The 20,538-nt window shown below is 33.4% G+C and overlaps 7 non-coding genes across 7 annotated transcripts; all 7 read left to right on the top strand.

Moving 5' to 3' along the window:
• The first annotated feature begins 2,963 nt into the window (after positions 1-2,963).
• On the top strand, positions 2,964-3,035 carry TRNAQ-CUG (transfer RNA glutamine (anticodon CUG)). Its single transcript has one exon. It is a non-coding gene; the product is annotated as a tRNA-Gln (tRNA).
• A 2,445-nt stretch (positions 3,036-5,480) lies between these two features.
• On the top strand, positions 5,481-5,552 carry TRNAQ-CUG (transfer RNA glutamine (anticodon CUG)). Its single transcript has one exon. It is a non-coding gene; the product is annotated as a tRNA-Gln (tRNA).
• Positions 5,553-7,996: 2,444 nt separating this feature from the next.
• TRNAQ-CUG (transfer RNA glutamine (anticodon CUG)) lies at positions 7,997-8,068 on the top strand. Its single transcript has one exon. It is a non-coding gene; the product is annotated as a tRNA-Gln (tRNA).
• A 2,443-nt stretch (positions 8,069-10,511) lies between these two features.
• TRNAQ-CUG (transfer RNA glutamine (anticodon CUG)) lies at positions 10,512-10,583 on the top strand. The gene has a single exon. It is a non-coding gene; the product is annotated as a tRNA-Gln (tRNA).
• Positions 10,584-13,028: 2,445 nt separating this feature from the next.
• TRNAQ-CUG (transfer RNA glutamine (anticodon CUG)) lies at positions 13,029-13,100 on the top strand. Its single transcript has one exon. It is a non-coding gene; the product is annotated as a tRNA-Gln (tRNA).
• Positions 13,101-15,545: 2,445 nt separating this feature from the next.
• TRNAQ-CUG (transfer RNA glutamine (anticodon CUG)) lies at positions 15,546-15,617 on the top strand. The gene has a single exon. It is a non-coding gene; the product is annotated as a tRNA-Gln (tRNA).
• A 2,445-nt stretch (positions 15,618-18,062) lies between these two features.
• TRNAQ-CUG (transfer RNA glutamine (anticodon CUG)) lies at positions 18,063-18,134 on the top strand. The gene has a single exon. It is a non-coding gene; the product is annotated as a tRNA-Gln (tRNA).
• Positions 18,135-20,538: the final 2,404 nt, after the last annotated feature.

Raw genomic sequence — 20,538 nt, 5'->3', positions numbered from 1 at the left:
CATTCAATAATTGACTCTTTCAACCTACTGGTGTTGGATTTGAGCTATCAATGAACAAAGATGAAGAAATGGAAAAGCTCAAGAGTAATAAAAAAAGTCCCTCCAAGGTTTCAAATTGGATCATTGGATGCAAAGTCCAAATTGCCAACCATTGCTCTATGGAGCCACCCATGCAGGAGACAGAGACATTGCTTCAGTAGTCTGGAAATGTAGACTGTTTTATTATGCTACAGGCAAAGTAGAACATTGTGATATAACTTTTATATTCAGATAAACATTTGAATATTTAACACTTTTATAGAGAATATAGCTGAAAAGAATCAAATCACATTAAAGCTCTATCCACTATGACCATTCAAATGAGATATCTTTTTATCAATATAAGAGAAGGCCATCACTGATGCGCTCTCTTTTGTCTCAATGGAAAAGTCACTCTTGTGTGAGAGGGTTCCATGGTGTAATGGTTAGCACTCTGGACTCTGAATCCAGCGATCCGAGTTCAAATCTCAGTGGGACCTACTACAATTATGAGATTCACTGTTTAACTCATTTTTTAGAATTTGGTCTAGAAAAAACATAATATCAATGTTTTATACTGATGCGTATGAACGCATAAGTATGTATAGATGCATACATAGCTTTATCCGTCTAGATAGCTGTTAGACAATATGAACATATCAATTATTCATTAACATAAATATTGAAGCTGAACCTAGAAACTGTTCTTTCACATCCACATTGTAAACATGAGTTTATTTTCCTTTCTCATCTATATGGCCAGTAATGAGATAGTTCAGTTTTGCTGATTTCTTAGCTGACAACATGCTGGACTTACACAGTGCATTTCATTGTGAATGTCTTTAAAAGTGAATTTCAGATTCACACCTTTGACATGTCTTTCAAAAGATTCAACTTTTTTGGTTGTGGATTTACTGTTGAAAATCAGTGTGTAAAATCTTTGTACGTCTGAATTTCAAGATTATTATTCAAACTGCACATCTTCGGTCCCCGTAATACAAAGTTTGACTCCACAAGTTTTGTTTTAATGAATGCTTTGCAATGAAAAAGTTCCTTGTTCCCCTTAACAATAACAGTAAGATTTTAAAAAGTAATGTCTTGCATCAGGCCCCTGTGATGAGTTTGAGAAACCAGAGTGAGTTTGTAAAATCTCTCATTATTTTGAGCCATTTAGTTTCCAGGTATTGTAAAATTTCTATTATTTGCTCACATCTAATAAACTTTTAGAGTATAATCAATAAATTAATTGTTCACCCTACCGGTATTAGATATGTGATATTAATGAATACACTTGAAAGAAAATGATTTGGTCAAGAGTCATAAAATGTTCCCACCGAGATTTGAACTCGGATCATTGGATTCAAAGTCCAAAGTGCTAACCATTACACCATGGAACCTCCCATGTGAAAGGAGCATAAACTGCTGCAGGAATGTGGAAATGTCAAAGTTTTTAATATTCTACTGTCAAAGAGAAACTGAATTGGATTGCTTTCCTATTCTGGTAAACTTTTGCATATTGAACTATGTTGGGGAAGGATGTTGCCCAAAAGACTCAAATAACGTTATAACTCTGTTGAACAGTGGTTTTTATGTGAGATAATATTTTTCAATGAAAGATAAGTTGCCCCCTGAGGCAAATCTCTTCTGTCAAAATGGAAAGCTCACCCTGGTACGGGAGGGTGGATGGTGTCATGGTTAGCACTCTGGACTCTGAAAACAGGGATCTGAGTACAAATTTCAGTGGGACTTATCTGAACTTTACAATTTTCTTTTCCATTCAGTTCTTAGAAGTTTTATTTGGAACAACATCACATTTACTTATAAACATGTAAAAATCAACCTGTACATATGTATCTCTGTATATATAGCGATATGTCTCTGTATATTTATAGGAAAATATAAACATATCGATTATAAAAATAAATAGAATTAGTGGAGGTGAAAATCATGAACAGTTGTTGCCTCTCAGCATTTGAAACATGAGTTTCTACTTCTTTCTCTTTTATATGTCCTGAAATTGAGATAGTCACTTTTTACTCATTATTGATCCAACAATACAGTTTATGTATAGAAAGCATATCATATGATTTGTGAACAATGTTCAAAAATTAGAATTTGATCAGTACCTGTGATGCCTCCGACCAAAAGCTTATATTTTACGATTGGAGATCAACTGTTGTAAATCAGCATGAAACACATTTTCTTTTCACGATTTCCATACTAATATAAAACAACATTTTTACTAGCTGAATGAGATCATCATTTGGGTTCCTCTATGTTTGATTGAAGAAAACTTCTCATTCAAAATGTGCTATATTCGCCTTATCAATAGCGGGAAAGCTTAAAAAAGTGATGCTGTGAATCACCCATCTGAAATGCGTTTGAGAAAATCAGAATATGATTTTATAATGGCTAACTACTTTGTGAAGAAATTTGATGTCAAAGTATTTTAAAGTTTGTATTGATGTAACTTGTTCAAGCTGATGGACATTTTGAAAGCATTCAATAATTGACTCTTTCAACCTACTGGTGTTGGATTTGAGCTATCAATGAACAAAGATGAAGAAATGGAAAAGCTCAAGAGTAATAAAAAAAGTCACTCCAAGGTTTCAAATCGGATCATTGGATGCAAAGTCCAAATTGCCAACCATTGCTCTATGGAGCCACCCATGCAGGAGACACAGACATTGCTTCAGTAGTCTGGAAATGTAGACTGTTTTATTATGCAACAGGCAAAGATGAACATTGTGATATAACTTTTATATTCAGATAAACATTTGAATATTTAACACTTTTATAGAGAATATAGCTGAAAAGAATCAAATCACATTAAAGCTCTATCCACTATGACCATTCAAATGAGATATCTTTTTATCAATATAAGAGAAGGCCATCACTGATGCGCTTTCTTTTGTCTCAATGGAAAAGTCACTCTTGTGTGAGAGGGTTCCATGGTGTAATGGTTAGCACTCTGGACTCTGAATCCAGCGATCCGAGTTCAAATCTCGGTGGGACCTACTACAATTATGAGATTCACTGTTTAACTCACTTTTTAGAATTTGGTCTAGAAAAAACATAATATCAATGTTTTATACTGATGCGTATGAACGCATAAGTATGTATAGATGCATACATAGCTATCTCCGTCTAGATAGCTGTTAGACAATATGAACATATCAATTATTCATTAACATAAATATTGAAGCTGAACCTAGAAACTGTTCTTTCACATCCACATTGTAAACATGAGTTTATTTTCCTTTCTCATCTATATGGCCAGTAATGAGATAGTTCAGTTTTGCTGATTTCTTAGCTGACAACATGATGGACTTACACAGTGCATTTCATTGTGAATGTCTTTAAAAGTGAATTTCAGATTCACACCTTTGACATGTCTTTCAAAAGATTCAACTTTTTTGGTTGTGGATTTACTGTTGAAAATCAGTGTGTAAAATCTTTGTACGTCTGAATTTCAAGATTATTATTCAAACTGCACATCTTCGGTCCCCGTAATACAAAGTTTGACTCCACAAGTTTTGTTTTAATGAATGCTTTGCAATGAAAAAGTTCCTTGTTTCCCTTAACAATAACAGTAAGATTTTAAAAAGTAATGTCTTGCATCAGGCCCCTGTGATGAGTTTGAGAAACCAGAGTGAGTTTGTAAAATCTCTCATTATTTTGAGCCATTTAGTTTCCAGGTATTGTAAAATTTCTATTATTTGCTCACATCTATTAAACTTTTAGAGTATAATCAATAAATTAATTGTTCACCCTACCGGTATTAGATATGTGATATTAATGAATACACTTGAAAGAAAATGATTTGGTCAAGAGTCATAAAATGTTCCCACCGAGATTTGAACTCGGATCATTGGATTCAAAGTCCAAAGTGCTAACCATTACACCATGGAACCTCCCATGTGAAAGGAGCATAAACTGCTGCAGGAATGTGGAAATGTCAAAGTTTTTAATATTCTACTGTCAAAGAGAAACTGAATTGGATTGCTTTCCTATTCTGGTAAACTTTTGCATATTGAACTATGTTGGGGAAGGATGTTGCCCAAAAGACTCAAATAACGTTATAACTCTGTTGAACAGTGGTTTTTATGTGAGATAATATTTTTCAATGAAAGATAAGTTGCCCCCTGAGGCAAATCTCTTCTGTCAAAATGTAAAGCTCACCCTGGTACGGGAGGGTGGATGGTGTCAGGGTTAGCACTCTGGACTCTGAAAACAGGGATCTGAGTACAAATTTCAGTGGGACTTATCTGAACTTTACAATTTTCTTTTCCATTCAGTTCTTAGAAGTTTTATTTGGAACAACATCACATTTACTTATAAACATGTAAAAATCAACCTGTACATATGTATCTCTGTATATATAGCTATATGTCTCTGTATATTTATAGGAAAATATAAACATATAGATTATAAAAATAAATATAATTAGTGGAGGTGAAAATCATGAACAGTTGTTGCCTCTCAGCATTTGAAACATGAGTTTCTACTTCTTTCTCTTTTATATGTCCTGAAATTGAGATAGTCACTTTTTACTCATTATTGATCCAACAATACAGTTTATGTATAGAAAGCATATCATATGATTTGTGAACAATGTTCAAAAATTAGAATTTGATCAGTACCTGTGATGCCTCCGACCAAAAGCTTATATTTTACGATTGGAGATCAACTGTTGTAAATCAGCATGAAACACATTTTCTTTTCACGATTTCCATACTAATATAAAACAACATTTTTACTAGCTGAATGAGATCATCATTTGGGTTCCTCTATGTTTGATTGAAGAAAACTTCTCATTCAAAATGTGCTATATTCGCCTTATCAATAGCGGGAAAGCTTAAAAAAGTGATGCTGTGAATCACCCATCTGAAATGCGTTTGAGAAAATCAGAATATGATTTTATAATGGCTAACTACTTTGTGAAGAAATTTGATGTCAAAGTATTTTAAAGTTTGTATTGATGTAACTTGTTCAAGCTGATGGACATTTTGAAAGCATTCAATAATTGACTCTTTCAACCTACTGGTGTTGGATTTGAGCTATCAATGAACAAAGATGAAGAAATGGAAAAGCTCAAGAGTAATAAAAAAAGTCCCTCCAAGGTTTCAAATCGGATCATTGGATGCAAAGTCCAAATTGCCAACCATTGCTCTATGGAGCCACCCATGCAGGAGACAGAGACATTGCTTCAGTAGTCTGGAAATGTAGACTGTTTTATTATGCTACAGGCAAAGATGAACATTGTGATATAACTTTTATATTCAGATAAACATTTGAATATTTAACACTTTTATAGAGAATATAGCTGAAAAGAATCAAATCACATTAAAGCTCTATCCACTATGACCATTCAAATGAGATATCTTTTTATCAATATAAGAGAAGGCCATCACTGATGCGCTTTCTTTTGTCTCAATGGAAAAGTCACTCTTGTGTGAGAGGGTTCCATGGTGTAATGGTTAGCACTCTGGACTCTGAATCCAGCGATCCGAGTTCAAATCTCGGTGGGACCTACTACAATTTGAGATTCACTGTTTAACTCACTTTTTAGAATTTGGTCTAGAAAAAACATAATATCAATGTTTTATACTGATGCGTATGAACGCATAAGTATGTATAGATGCATACATAGCTATCTCCGTCTAGATAGCTGTTAGACAATATGAACATATCAATTATTCATTAACATAAATATTGAAGCTGAACCTAGAAACTGTTCTTTCACATCCACATTGTAAACATGAGTTTATTTTCCTTTCTCATCTATATGGCCAGTAATGAGATAGTTCAGTTTTGCTGATTTCTTAGCTGACAACATGCTGGACTTACACAGTGCATTTCATTGTGAATGTCTTTAAAAGTGAATTTCAGATTCACACCTTTGACATGTCTTTCAAAAGATTCAACTTTTTTGGTTGTGGATTTACTGTTGAAAATCAGTGTGTAAAATCTTTGTACGTCTGAATTTCAAGATTATTATTCAAACTGCACATCTTCGGTCCCCGTAATACAAAGTTTGACTCCACAAGTTTTGTTTTAATGAATGCTTTGCAATGAAAAAGTTCCTTGTTTCCCTTAACAATAACAGTAAGATTTTAAAACGTAATGTCTTGCATCAGGCCCCTGTGATGAGTTTGAGAAACCAGAGTGAGTTTGTAAAATCTCTCATTATTTTGAGCCATTTAGTTTCCAGGTATTGTAAAATTTCTATTATTTGCTCACATCTATTAAACTTTTAGAGTATAATCAATAAATTAATTGTTCACCCTACCGGTATTAGATATGTGATATTAATGAATACACTTGAAAGAAAATGATTTGGTCAAGAGTCATAAAATGTTCCCACCGAGATTTGAACTCGGATCATTGGATTCAAAGTCCAAAGTGCTAACCATTACACCATGGAACCTCCCATGTGAAAGGAGCATAAACTGCTGCAGGAATGTGGAAATGTCAAAGTTTTTAATATTCTACTGTCAAAGAGAAACTGAATTGGATTGCTTTCCTATTCTGGTAAACTTTTGCATATTGAACTATGTTGGGGAAGGATGTTGCCCAAAAGACTCAAATAACGTTATAACTCTGTTGAACAGTGGTTTTTATGTGAGATAATATTTTTCAATGAAAGATAAGTTGCCCCCTGAGGCAAATCTCTTCTGTCAAAATGTAAAGCTCACCCTGGTACGGGAGGGTGGATGGTGTCAGGGTTAGCACTCTGGACTCTGAAAACAGGGATCTGAGTACAAATTTCAGTGGGACTTATCTGAACTTTACAATTTTCTTTTCCATTCAGTTCTTAGAAGTTTTATTTGGAACAACATCACATTTACTTATAAACATGTAAAAATCAACCTGTACATATGTATCTCTGTATATATAGCTATATGTCTCTGTATATTTATAGGAAAATATAAACATATAGATTATAAAAATAAATATAATTAGTGGAGGTGAAAATCATGAACAGTTGTTGCCTCTCAGCATTTGAAACATGAGTTTCTACTTCTTTCTCTTTTATATGTCCTGAAATTGAGATAGTCACTTTTTACTCATTATTGATCCAACAATACAGTTTATGTATAGAAAGCATATCATATGATTTGTGAACAATGTTCAAAAATTAGAATTTGATCAGTACCTGTGATGCCTCCGACCAAAAGCTTATATTTTACGATTGGAGATCAACTGTTGTAAATCAGCATGAAACACATTTTCTTTTCACGATTTCCATACTAATATAAAACAACATTTTTACTAGCTGAATGAGATCATCATTTGGGTTCCTCTATGTTTGATTGAAGAAAACTTCTCATTCAAAATGTGCTATATTCGCCTTATCAATAGCGGGAAAGCTTAAAAAAGTGATGCTGTGAATCACCCATCTGAAATGCGTTTGAGAAAATCAGAATATGATTTTATAATGGCTAACTACTTTGTGAAGAAATTTGATGTCAAAGTATTTTAAAGTTTGTATTGATGTAACTTGTTCAAGCTGATGGACATTTTGAAAGCATTCAATAATTGACTCTTTCAACCTACTGGTGTTGGATTTGAGCTATCAATGAACAAAGATGAAGAAATGGAAAAGCTCAAGAGTAATAAAAAAAGTCCCTCCAAGGTTTCAAATCGGATCATTGGATGCAAAGTCCAAATTGCCAACCATTGCTCTATGGAGCCACCCATGCAGGAGACAGAGACATTGCTTCAGTAGTCTGGAAATGTAGACTGTTTTATTATGCTACAGGCAAAGATGAACATTGTGATATAACTTTTATATTCAGATAAACATTTGAATATTTAACACTTTTATAGAGAATATAGCTGAAAAGAATCAAATCACATTAAAGCTCTATCCACTATGACCATTCAAATGAGATATCTTTTTATCAATATAAGAGAAGGCCATCACTGATGCGCTTTCTTTTGTCTCAATGGAAAAGTCACTCTTGTGTGAGAGGGTTCCATGGTGTAATGGTTAGCACTCTGGACTCTGAATCCAGCGATCCGAGTTCAAATCTCGGTGGGACCTACTACAATTTGAGATTCACTGTTTAACTCACTTTTTAGAATTTGGTCTAGAAAAAACATAATATCAATGTTTTATACTGATGCGTATGAACGCATAAGTATGTATAGATGCATACATAGCTATCTCCGTCTAGATAGCTGTTAGACAATATGAACATATCAATTATTCATTAACATAAATATTGAAGCTGAACCTAGAAACTGTTCTTTCACATCCACATTGTAAACATGAGTTTATTTTCCTTTCTCATCTATATGGCCAGTAATGAGATAGTTCAGTTTTGCTGATTTCTTAGCTGACAACATGCTGGACTTACACAGTGCATTTCATTGTGAATGTCTTTAAAAGTGAATTTCAGATTCACACCTTTGACATGTCTTTCAAAAGATTCAACTTTTTTGGTTGTGGATTTACTGTTGAAAATCAGTGTGTAAAATCTTTGTACGTCTGAATTTCAAGATTATTATTCAAACTGCACATCTTCGGTCCCCGTAATACAAAGTTTGACTCCACAAGTTTTGTTTTAATGAATGCTTTGCAATGAAAAAGTTCCTTGTTTCCCTTAACAATAACAGTAAGATTTTAAAACGTAATGTCTTGCATCAGGCCCCTGTGATGAGTTTGAGAAACCAGAGTGAGTTTGTAAAATCTCTCATTATTTTGAGCCATTTAGTTTCCAGGTATTGTAAAATTTCTATTATTTGCTCACATCTATTAAACTTTTAGAGTATAATCAATAAATTAATTGTTCACCCTACCGGTATTAGATATGTGATATTAATGAATACACTTGAAAGAAAATGATTTGGTCAAGAGTCATAAAATGTTCCCACCGAGATTTGAACTCGGATCATTGGATTCAAAGTCCAAAGTGCTAACCATTACACCATGGAACCTCCCATGTGAAAGGAGCATAAACTGCTGCAGGAATGTGGAAATGTCAAAGTTTTTAATATTCTACTGTCAAAGAGAAACTGAATTGGATTGCTTTCCTATTCTGGTAAACTTTTGCATATTGAACTATGTTGGGGAAGGATGTTGCCCAAAAGACTCAAATAACGTTATAACTCTGTTGAACAGTGGTTTTTATGTGAGATAATATTTTTCAATGAAAGATAAGTTGCCCCCTGAGGCAAATCTCTTCTGTCAAAATGTAAAGCTCACCCTGGTACGGGAGGGTGGATGGTGTCAGGGTTAGCACTCTGGACTCTGAAAACAGGGATCTGAGTACAAATTTCAGTGGGACTTATCTGAACTTTACAATTTTCTTTTCCATTCAGTTCTTAGAAGTTTTATTTGGAACAACATCACATTTACTTATAAACATGTAAAAATCAACCTGTACATATGTATCTCTGTATATATAGCTATATGTCTCTGTATATTTATAGGAAAATATAAACATATAGATTATAAAAATAAATATAATTAGTGGAGGTGAAAATCATGAACAGTTGTTGCCTCTCAGCATTTGAAACATGAGTTTCTACTTCTTTCTCTTTTATATGTCCTGAAATTGAGATAGTCACTTTTTACTCAGTATTGATCCAACAATACAGTTTATGTATACAAAGCATATCATATGATTTGTGAACAATGTTCAAAAATTAGAATTTGATCAGTACCTGTGATGCCTCCGACCAAAAGCTTATATTTTACGATTGGAGATCAACTGTTGTAAATCAGCATGAAAAACATTTTCTTTTCACGTTTCCATACTAATATAAAACAACATTTTTACTAGCTGAATGAGATCATCATTTGGGTTCCTCTATGTTTGATTGAAGAAAACTTCTCATTCAAAATGTGCTATTTTCGCCTTATCAATAGCGGGAAAGCTTAAAAAAGTGATGCTGTGAATCACCCATCTGAAATGCGTTTGAGAAAATCAGAATATGATTTTATAATGGCTAACTACTTTGTGAAGAAATTTGATGTCAAAGTATTTTAAAGTTTGTATTGATGTAACTTGTTCAAGCTGATGGACATTTTGAAAGCATTCAATAATTGACTCTTTCAACCTACTGGTGTTGGATATGAGCTATCAATGAACAAAGATGAAGAAATGGAAACGCTCAAGAGTAATAAAAAAAGTCCCTCCAAGGTTTCAAATCGGATCATTGGATGCAAAGTCCAAATTGCCAACCATTGCTCTATGGAGCCACCCATGCAGGAGACATAGACATTGCTTCAGTAGTCTGGAAATGTAGACTGTTTTATTATGCTACAGGCAAAGATGAACATTGTGATATAACTTTTATATTCAGATAAACATTTGAATATTTAACACTTTTATAGAGAATATAGCTGAAAAGAATCAAATCACATTAAAGCTCTATCCACTATGACCATTCAAATGAGATATCTTTTTATCAATATAAGAGAAGGACATCACTAATGCGCTCTCTTTTGTCTCAATGGAAAAGTCACTCTTGTGTGAGAGGGTTCCATGGTGTAATGGTTAGCACTCTGGACTCTGAATCCAGCGATCCGAGTTCAAATCTCGGTGGGACCTACTACAATTATGAAATTCACTGTTTAACTCATTTTTTAGAATTTGGTCTAGAAAAAACATAATATCAATGTTTTATACTGATGCGTATGAACGCATAAGTATGTATAGATGCATACATAGCTTTATCCGTCTAGATAGCTGTTAGACAATATGAACATATCAATTATTCATTAACATAAATATTGAAGCTGAACCTAGAAACTGTTCTTTCACATCCACATTGTAAACATGAGTTTATTTTCCTTTCTCATCTATATGGCCAGTAATGAGATAGTTCAGTTTTGCTGATTTCTTAGCTGACAACATGCTGGACTTACACAGTGCATTTCATTGTGAATGTCTTTAAAAGTGAATTTCAGATTCACACCTTTGACATGTCTTTCAAAAGATTCAACTTTTTTGGTTGTGGATTTACTGTTGAAAATCAGTGTGTAAAATCTTTGTACATCTGAATTTCAAGATTATTATTCAAACTGCACATCTTCGGTCCCCGTAATACAAAGTTTGACTCCTCAAGTTTTGTTTTAATGAATGCTTTGCAATGAAAAAGTTCCTTGTTCCCCTTAACAATAACAGTAAGATTTTAAAAAGTAATGTCTTGCATCAGGCCCCTGTGATGAGTTTGAGAAACCAGAGTGAGTTTGTAAAATCTCTCATTATTTTGAGCCATTTAGTTTCCAGGTATTGTAAAATTTCTATTATTTGCTCACATCTAATAAACTTTTAGAGTATACTCAATAAATTAATTGTTCACCCTACCGGTATTAGATATGTGATATTAATGAATACACTTGAAAGAAAATGATTTGGTCAAGAGTCATAAAATGTTCCCACCGATATTTGAACTCGGATCATTGGATTCAAAGTCCGAAGTGCTAACCATTACACCATGGAACCTCCCATGTGAAAGAAGCATAAACTGCTGCAGGAATGTGGAAATGTCAAAGTATTTAATATTCTACTGTCAAAGAGAAACTGAATTGGATTGCTTTCCTATTCTGGTAAACTTTTGCATATTGAACTATGTTGGGGAAGGATGTTGCCCAAAAGACTCAAATAACGTTATAACTCTGTTGAACAGTGGTTTTTATGTGAGATAATATTTTTCAATGAAAGATAAGTTGCCCCCTGAGGCAAATCTCTTATGTCAAAATGGAAATCTCACCCTGGTACGGGAGGGTGGATGGTGTCATGGTTAGCACTCTGGACTCTGAAAACAGGGATCTGAGTACAAATTTCAGTGGGACTTATCTGAACTTTACAATTTTCTTTTCCATTCAGTTCTTAGAAGTTTTATTTGGAACAACATCACATTTACTTATAAACATGTAAAAATCAACCTTTACATATGTATCTCTGTATATATAGCTATATGTCTCTGTATATTTATAGGAAAATATAAACATATTGATTATAAAAATAAATATAATTAGTGGAGGTGAAAATCATGAACATTTGTTGCCTCTCAGCATTTGAAACATAAGTTTCTACTTCTTTCTCTTTTATATGTCCTGAAATTGAGATAGTCACTTTTTACTCATTATTGATCCAACAATACAGTTTATGTATAGAAAGCATATCATATGATTTGTGAACAATGTTCAAAAATTAGAATTTGATCAGTACCTGTGATGCCTCCGACCAAAAGCTTATATTTTACGATTGGAGATCAACTGTTGTAAATCAGCATGAAACACATTTTCTTTTCACGATTTCCATACTAATATAAAACAACATTTTTACTAGCTGAATGAGATCATCATTTGGGTTCCTCTATGTTTGATTGAAGAAAACTTCTCATTCAAAATGTGCTATATTCGCCTTATCAAAAGCGGGAAAGCTTAAAAAAGTGATGCTGTGAATCACCCATCTGAAATGCGTTTGAGAAAATCAGAATATGATTTTATAATGGTTAACTACTTTGTGAAGAAATTTGATGTCAAAGTATTTTAAAGTTTGTATTGATGTAACTTGTTCAAGCTGATGGACATTTTGAAAGCATTCAATAATTGACTCTTTCAACCTACTGGTGTTGGATTTGAGCTATCAATGAACAAAGATGAAGAAATGGAAAAGCTCAAGAGTAATAAAAAAAGTCCCTCCAAGGTTTCAAATCGGATCATTGGATGCAAAGTCCAAATTGCCAACCATTGCTCTATGGAGCCACCCATGCAGGAGACAGAGACATTGCTTCAGTAGTCTGGAAATGTAGACTGTTTTATTATGCTACAGGCAAAGATGAACATTGTGATATAACTTTTATATTCAGATAAACATTTGAATATTTAACACTTTTATAGAGAATATAGCTGAAAAGAATCAAATCACATTAAAGCTCTATCCACTATGACCATTCAAATGAGATATCTTTTTATCAATATAAGAGAAGGCCATCACTGATGCGCTTTCTTTTGTCTCAATGGAAAAGTCACTCTCGTGTGAGAGGGTTCCATGGTGTAATGGTTAGCACTCTGGACTCTGAATCCAGCGATCCGAGTTCAAATCTCGGTGGGACCTACTACAATTATGAGATTCACTGTTTAACTCACTTTTTAGAATTTGGTCTAGAAAAAACATAATATCAATGTTTTATACTGATGCGTATGAACGCATAAGTATGTATAGATGCATACATAGCTATCTCCGTCTAGATAGCTGTTAGACAATATGAACATATCAATTATTCATTAACATAAATATTGAAGCTGAACCTAGAAACTGTTCTTTCACATCCACATTGTAAACATGAGTTTATTTTCCTTTCTCATCTATATGGCCAGTAATGAGATAGTTCAGTTTTGCTGATTTCTTAGCTGACAACATGCTGGACTTACACAGTGCATTTCATTGTGAATGTCTTTAAAAGTGAATTTCAGATTCACACCTTTGACATGTCTTTCAAAAGATTCAACTTTTTTGGTTGTGGATTTACTGTTGAAAATCAGTGTGTAAAATCTTTGTACGTCTGAATTTCAAGATTATTATTCAAACTGCACATCTTCGGTCCCCGTAATACAAAGTTTGACTCCACAAGTTTTGTTTTAATGAATGCTTTGCAATGAAAAAGTTCCTTGTTTCCCTTAACAATAACAGTAAGATTTTAAAAAGTAATGTCTTGCATCAGGCCCCTGTGATGAGTTTGAGAAACCAGAGTGAGTTTGTAAAATCTCTCATTATTTTGAGCCATTTAGTTTCCAGGTATTGTAAAATTTCTATTATTTGCTCACATCTATTAAACTTTTAGAGTATAATCAATAAATTAATTGTTCACCCTACCGGTATTAGATATGTGATATTAATGAATACACTTGAAAGAAAATGATTTGGTCAAGAGTCATAAAATGTTCCCACCGAGATTTGAACTCGGATCATTGGATTCAAAGTCCAAAGTGCTAACCATTACACCATGGAACCTCCCATGTGAAAGGAGCATAAACTGCTGCAGGAATGTGGAAATGTCAAAGTTTTTAATATTCTACTGTCAAAGAGAAACTGAATTGGATTGCTTTCCTATTCTGGTAAACTTTTGCATATTGAACTATGTTGGGGAAGGATGTTGCCCAAAAGACTCAAATAACGTTATAACTCTGTTGAACAGTGGTTTTTATGTGAGATAATATTTTTCAATGAAAGATAAGTTGCCCCCTGAGGCAAATCTCTTCTGTCAAAATGTAAAGCTCACCCTGGTACGGGAGGGTGGATGGTGTCAGGGTTAGCACTCTGGACTCTGAAAACAGGGATCTGAGTACAAATTTCAGTGGGACTTATCTGAACTTTACAATTTTCTTTTCCATTCAGTTCTTAGAAGTTTTATTTGGAACAACATCACATTTACTTATAAACATGTAAAAATCAACCTGTACATATGTATCTCTGTATATATAGCTATATGTCTCTGTATATTTATAGGAAAATATAAACATATAGATTATAAAAATAAATATAATTAGTGGAGGTGAAAATCATGAACAGTTGTTGCCTCTCAGCATTTGAAACATGAGTTTCTACTTCTTTCTCTTTTATATGTCCTGAAATTGAGATAGTCACTTTTTACTCATTATTGATCCAACAATACAGTTTATGTATAGAAAGCATATCATATGATTTGTGAACAATGTTCAAAAATTAGAATTTGATCAGTACCTGTGATGCCTCCGACCAAAAGCTTATATTTTACGATTGGAGATCAACTGTTGTAAATCAGCATGAAACACATTTTCTTTTCACGATTTCCATACTAATATAAAACAACATTTTTACTAGCTGAATGAGATCATCATTTGGGTTCCTCTATGTTTGATTGAAGAAAACTTCTCATTCAAAATGTGCTATATTCGCCTTATCAATAGCGGGAAAGCTTAAAAAAGTGATGCTGTGAATCACCCATCTGAAATGCGTTTGAGAAAATCAGAATATGATTTTATAATGGCTAACTACTTTGTGAAGAAATTTGATGTCAAAGTATTTTAAAGTTTGTATTGATGTAACTTGTTCAAGCTGATGGACATTTTGAAAGCATTCAATAATTGACTCTTTCAACCTACTGGTGTTGGATTTGAGCTATCAATGAACAAAGATGAAGAAATGGAAAAGCTCAAGAGTAATAAAAAAAGTCCCTCCAAGGTTTCAAATCGGATCATTGGATGCAAAGTCCAAATTGCCAACCATTGCTCTATGGAGCCACCCATGCAGGAGACAGAGACATTGCTTCAGTAGTCTGGAAATGTAGACTGTTTTATTATGCTACAGGCAAAGATGAACATTGTGATATAACTTTTATATTCAGATAAACATTTGAATATTTAACACTTTTATAGAGAATATAGCTGAAAAGAATCAAATCACATTAAAGCTCTATCCACTATGACCATTCAAATGAGATATCTTTTTATCAATATAAGAGAAGGCCATCACTGATGCGCTTTCTTTTGTCTCAATGGAAAAGTCACTCTTGTGTGAGAGGGTTCCATGGTGTAATGGTTAGCACTCTGGACTCTGAATCCAGCGATCCGAGTTCAAATCTCGGTGGGACCTACTACAATTATGAGATTCACAGTTTAACTCACTTTTTAGAATTTGGTCTAGAAAAAACATAATATCAATGTTTTATACTGATGCGTATGAACGCATAAGTATGTATAGATGCATACATAGCTTTATCCGTCTAGATAGCTGTTAGACAATATGAACATATCAATTATTCATTAACATAAATATTGAAGCTGAACCTAGAAACTGTTCTTTCACATCCACATTGTAAACATGAGTTTATTTTCCTTTCTCATCTATATGGCCAGTAATGAGATAGTTCAGTTTTGCTGATTTCTTAGCTGACAACATGCTGGACTTACACAGTGCATTTCATTGTGAATGTCTTTAAAAGTGAATTTCAGATTCACACCTTTGACATGTCTTTCAAAAGATTCAACTTTTTTGGTTGTGGATTTACTGTTGAAAATCAGTGTGTAAAATCTTTGTACATCTGAATTTCAAGATTATTATTCAAACTGCACATCTTCGGTCCCCGTAATACAAAGTTTGACTCCTCAAGTTTTGTTTTAATGAATGCTTTGCAATGAAAAAGTTCCTTGTTCCCCTTAACAATAACAGTAAGATTTTAAAAAGTAATGTCTTGCATCAGGCCCCTCTGATGAGTTTGAGAAACCAGAGTGAGTTTGTAAAATCTCTCATTATTTTGAGCCATTTAGTTTCCAGGTATTGTAAAATTTCTATTATTTGCTCACATCTAATAAACTTTTAGAGTATACTCAATAAATTAATTGTTCACCCTACCGGTATTAGATATGTGATATTAATGAATACACTTGAAAGAAAATGATTTGGTCAAGAGTCATAAAATGTTCCCACCGATATTTGAACTCGGATCATTGGATTCAAAGTCCGAAGTGCTAACCATTACACCATGGAACCTCCCATGTGAAAGAAGCATAAACTGCTGCAGGAATGTGGAAATGTCAAAGTTTTTAATATTCTACTGTCAAAGAGAAACTGAATTGGATTGCTTTCCTATTCTGGTAAACTTTTGCATATTGAACTATGTTGGGGAAGGATGTTGCCCAAAAGACTCAAATAACGTTATAACTCTGTTGAACAGTGGTTTTTATGTGAGATAATATTTTTCAATGAAAGATAAGTTGCCCCCTGAGGCAAATCTCTTATGTCAAAATGGAAATCTCACCCTGGTACGGGAGGGTGGATGGTGTCATGGTTAGCACTCTGGACTCTGAAAACAGGGATCTGAGTACAAATTTCAGTGGGACTTATCTGAACTTTACAATTTTCTTTTCCATTCAGTTCTTAGAAGTTTTATTTGGAACAACATCACATTTACTTATAAACATGTAAAAATCAACCTTTACATATGTATCTCTGTATATATAGCTATATGTCTCTGTATATTTATAGGAAAATATAAACATATCGATTATAAAAATAAATATAATTAGTGGAGGTGAAAATCATGAACATTTGTTGCCTCTCAGCATTTGAAACATAAGTTTCTACTTCTTTCTCTTTTATATGTCCTGAAATTGAGATAGTCACTTTTTACTCATTATTGATCCAACAATACAGTTTATGTATAGAAAGCATATCATATGATTTGTGAACAATGTTCAAAAATTAGAATTTGATCAGTACCTGTGATGCCTCCGACCAAAAGCTTATATTTTACGATTGGAGATCAACTGTTGTAAATCAGCATGAAACACATTTTCTTTTCACGATTTCCATACTAATATAAAACAACATTTTTACTAGCTGAATGAGATCATCATTTGGGTTCCTCTATGTTTGATTGAAGAAAACTTCTCATTCAAAATGTGCTATATTCGCCTTATCAAAAGCGGGAAAGCTTAAAAAAGTGATGCTGTGAATCACCCATCTGAAATGCGTTTGAGAAAATCAGAATATGATTTTATAATGGTTAACTACTTTGTGAAGAAATTTGATGTCAAAGTATTTTAAAGTTTGTATTGATGTAACTTGTTCAAGCTGATGGACATTTTGAAAGCATTCAATAATTGACTCTTTCAACCTACTGGTGTTGGATTTGAGCTATCAATGAACAAAGATGAAGAAATGGAAAAGCTCAAGAGTAATAAAAAAAGTCCCTCCAAGGTTTCAAATCGGATCATTGGATGCAAAGTCCAAATTGCCAACCATTGCTCTATGGAGCCACCCATGCAGGAGACAGAGACATTGCTTCAGTAGTCTGGAAATGTAGACTGTTTTATTATGCTACAGGCAAAGATGAACATTGTGATATAACTTTTATATTCAGATAAACATTTGAATATTTAACACTTTTATAGAGAATATAGCTGAAAAGAATCAAATCACATTAAAGCTCTATCCACTATGACCATTCAAATGAGATATCTTTTTATCAATATAAGAGAAGGCCATCACTGATGCGCTCTCTTTTGTCTCAATGGAAAAGTCACTCTTGTGTGACAGGGTTCCATGGTGTAATGGTTAGCACTCTGGACTCTGAATCCAGCGATCCGAGTTCAAATCTCGGTGGGACCTACTACAATTATGAGATTCACTGTTTAACTCACTTTTTAGAATTTGGTCTAGAAAAAACATAATATCAATGTTTTATACTGATGCGTATGAACGCATAAGTATGTATAGATGCATACATAGCTTTATCCGTCTAGATAGCTGTTAGACAATATGAACATATCAATTATTCATTAACATAAATATTGAAGCTGAACCTAGAAACTGTTCTTTCACATCCACATTGTAAACATGAGTTTATTTTCCTTTCTCATCTATATGGCCAGTAATGAGATAGTTCAGTTTTGCTGATTTCTTAGCTGACAACATGCTGGACTTACACAGTGCATTTCATTGTGAATGTCTTTAAAAGTGAATTTCAGATTCACACCTTTGACATGTCTTTCAAAAGATTCAACTTTTTTGGTTGTGGATTTACTGTTGAAAATCAGTGTGTAAAATCTTTGTACGTCTGAATTTCAAGATTATTATTCAAACTGCACATCTTCGGTCCCCGTAATACAAAGTTTGACTCCACAAGTTTTGTTTTAATGAATGCTTTGCAATGAAAAAGTTCCTTGTTTCCCTTAACAATAACAGTAAGATTTTAAAAAGTAATGTCTTGCATCAGGCCCCTGTGATGAGTTTGAGAAACCAGAGTGAGTTTGTAAAATCTCTCATTATTTTGAGCCATTTAGTTTCCAGGTATTGTAAAATTTCTATTATTTGCTCACATCTAATAAACTTTTAGAGTATAATCAATAAATTAATTGTTCACCCTACCGGTATTAGATATGTGATATTAATGAATACACTTGAAAGAAAATGATTTGGTCAAGAGTCATAAAATGTTCCCACCGAGATTTGAACTCGGATCATTGGATTCAAAGTCCAAAGTGCTAACCATTACACCATGGAACCTCCCATGTGAAAGGAGCATAAACTGCTGCAGGAATGTGGAAATGTCAAAGTTTTTAATATTCTACTGTCAAAGAGAAACTGAATTGGATTGCTTTCCTATTCTGGTAAACTTTTGCATATTGAACTATGTTGGGGAAGGATGTTGCCCAAAAGACTCAAATAACGTTATAACTCTGTTGAACAGTGGTTTTTATGTGAGATAATATTTTTCAATGAAAGATAAGTTGCCCCCTGAGGCAAATCTCTTCTGTCAAAATGTAAAGCTCACCCTGGTACGGGAGGGTGGATGGTGTCAGGGTTAGCACTCTGGACTCTGAAAACAGGGATCTGAGTACAAATTTCAGTGGGACTTATCTGAACTTTACAATTTTCTTTTCCATTCAGTTCTTAGAAGTTTTATTTGGAACAACATCACATTTACTTATAAACATGTAAAAATCAACCTGTACATATGTATCTCTGTATATATAGCTATATGTCTCTGTATATTTATAGGAAAATATAAACATATAGATTATAAAAATAAATATAATTAGTGGAGGTGAAAATCATGAACAGTTGTTGCCTCTCAGCATTTGAAACATGAGTTTCTACTTCTTTCTCTTTTATATGTCCTGAAATTGAGATAGTCACTTTTTACTCAGTATTGATCCAACAATACAGTTTATGTATACAAAGCATATCATATGATTTGTGAACAATGTTCAAAAATTAGAATTTGATCAGTACCTGTGATGCCTCCGACCAAAAGCTTATATTTTACGATTGGAGATCAACTGTTGTAAATCAGCATGAAAAACATTTTCTTTTCACGTTTCCATACTAATATAAAACAACATTTTTACTAGCTGAATGAGATCATCATTTGGGTTCCTCTATGTTTGATTGAAGAAAACTTCTCATTCAAAATGTGCTATTTTCGCCTTATCAATAGCGGGAAAGCTTAAAAAAGTGATGCTGTGAATCACCCATCTGAAATGCGTTTGAGAAAATCAGAATATGATTTTATAATGGCTAACTACTTTGTGAAGAAATTTGATGTCAAAGTATTTTAAAGTTTGTATTGATGTAACTTGTTCAAGCTGATGGACATTTTGAAAGCATTCAATAATTGACTCTTTCAACCTACTGGTGTTGGATTTGAGCTATCAATGAACAAAGATGAAGAAATGGAAAAGCTCAAGAGTAATAAAAAAAGTCCCTCCAAGGTTTCAAATCGGATCATTGGATGCAAAGTCCAAATTGCCAACCATTGCTCTATGGAGCCACCCATGCAGGAGACAGAGACATTGCTTCAGTAGTCTGGAAATGTAGACTGTTTTATTATGCTACAGGCAAAGATGAACATTGTGATATAACTTTTATATTCAGATAAACATTTGAATATTTAACACTTTTATAGAGAATATAGCTGAAAAGAATCAAATCACATTAAAGCTCTATCCACTATGACCATTCAAATGAGATATCTTTTTATCAATATAAGAGAAGGCCATCACTGATGCGC

This window comes from Triturus cristatus, chromosome 5_2 (assembly GCF_964204655.1).
Source record: "Triturus cristatus chromosome 5_2, aTriCri1.1, whole genome shotgun sequence".
Classification (NCBI taxonomy): Eukaryota; Metazoa; Chordata; class Amphibia; order Caudata; family Salamandridae; genus Triturus; species Triturus cristatus.
This window is presented reverse-complemented; position numbering and strand designations above follow the sequence as displayed.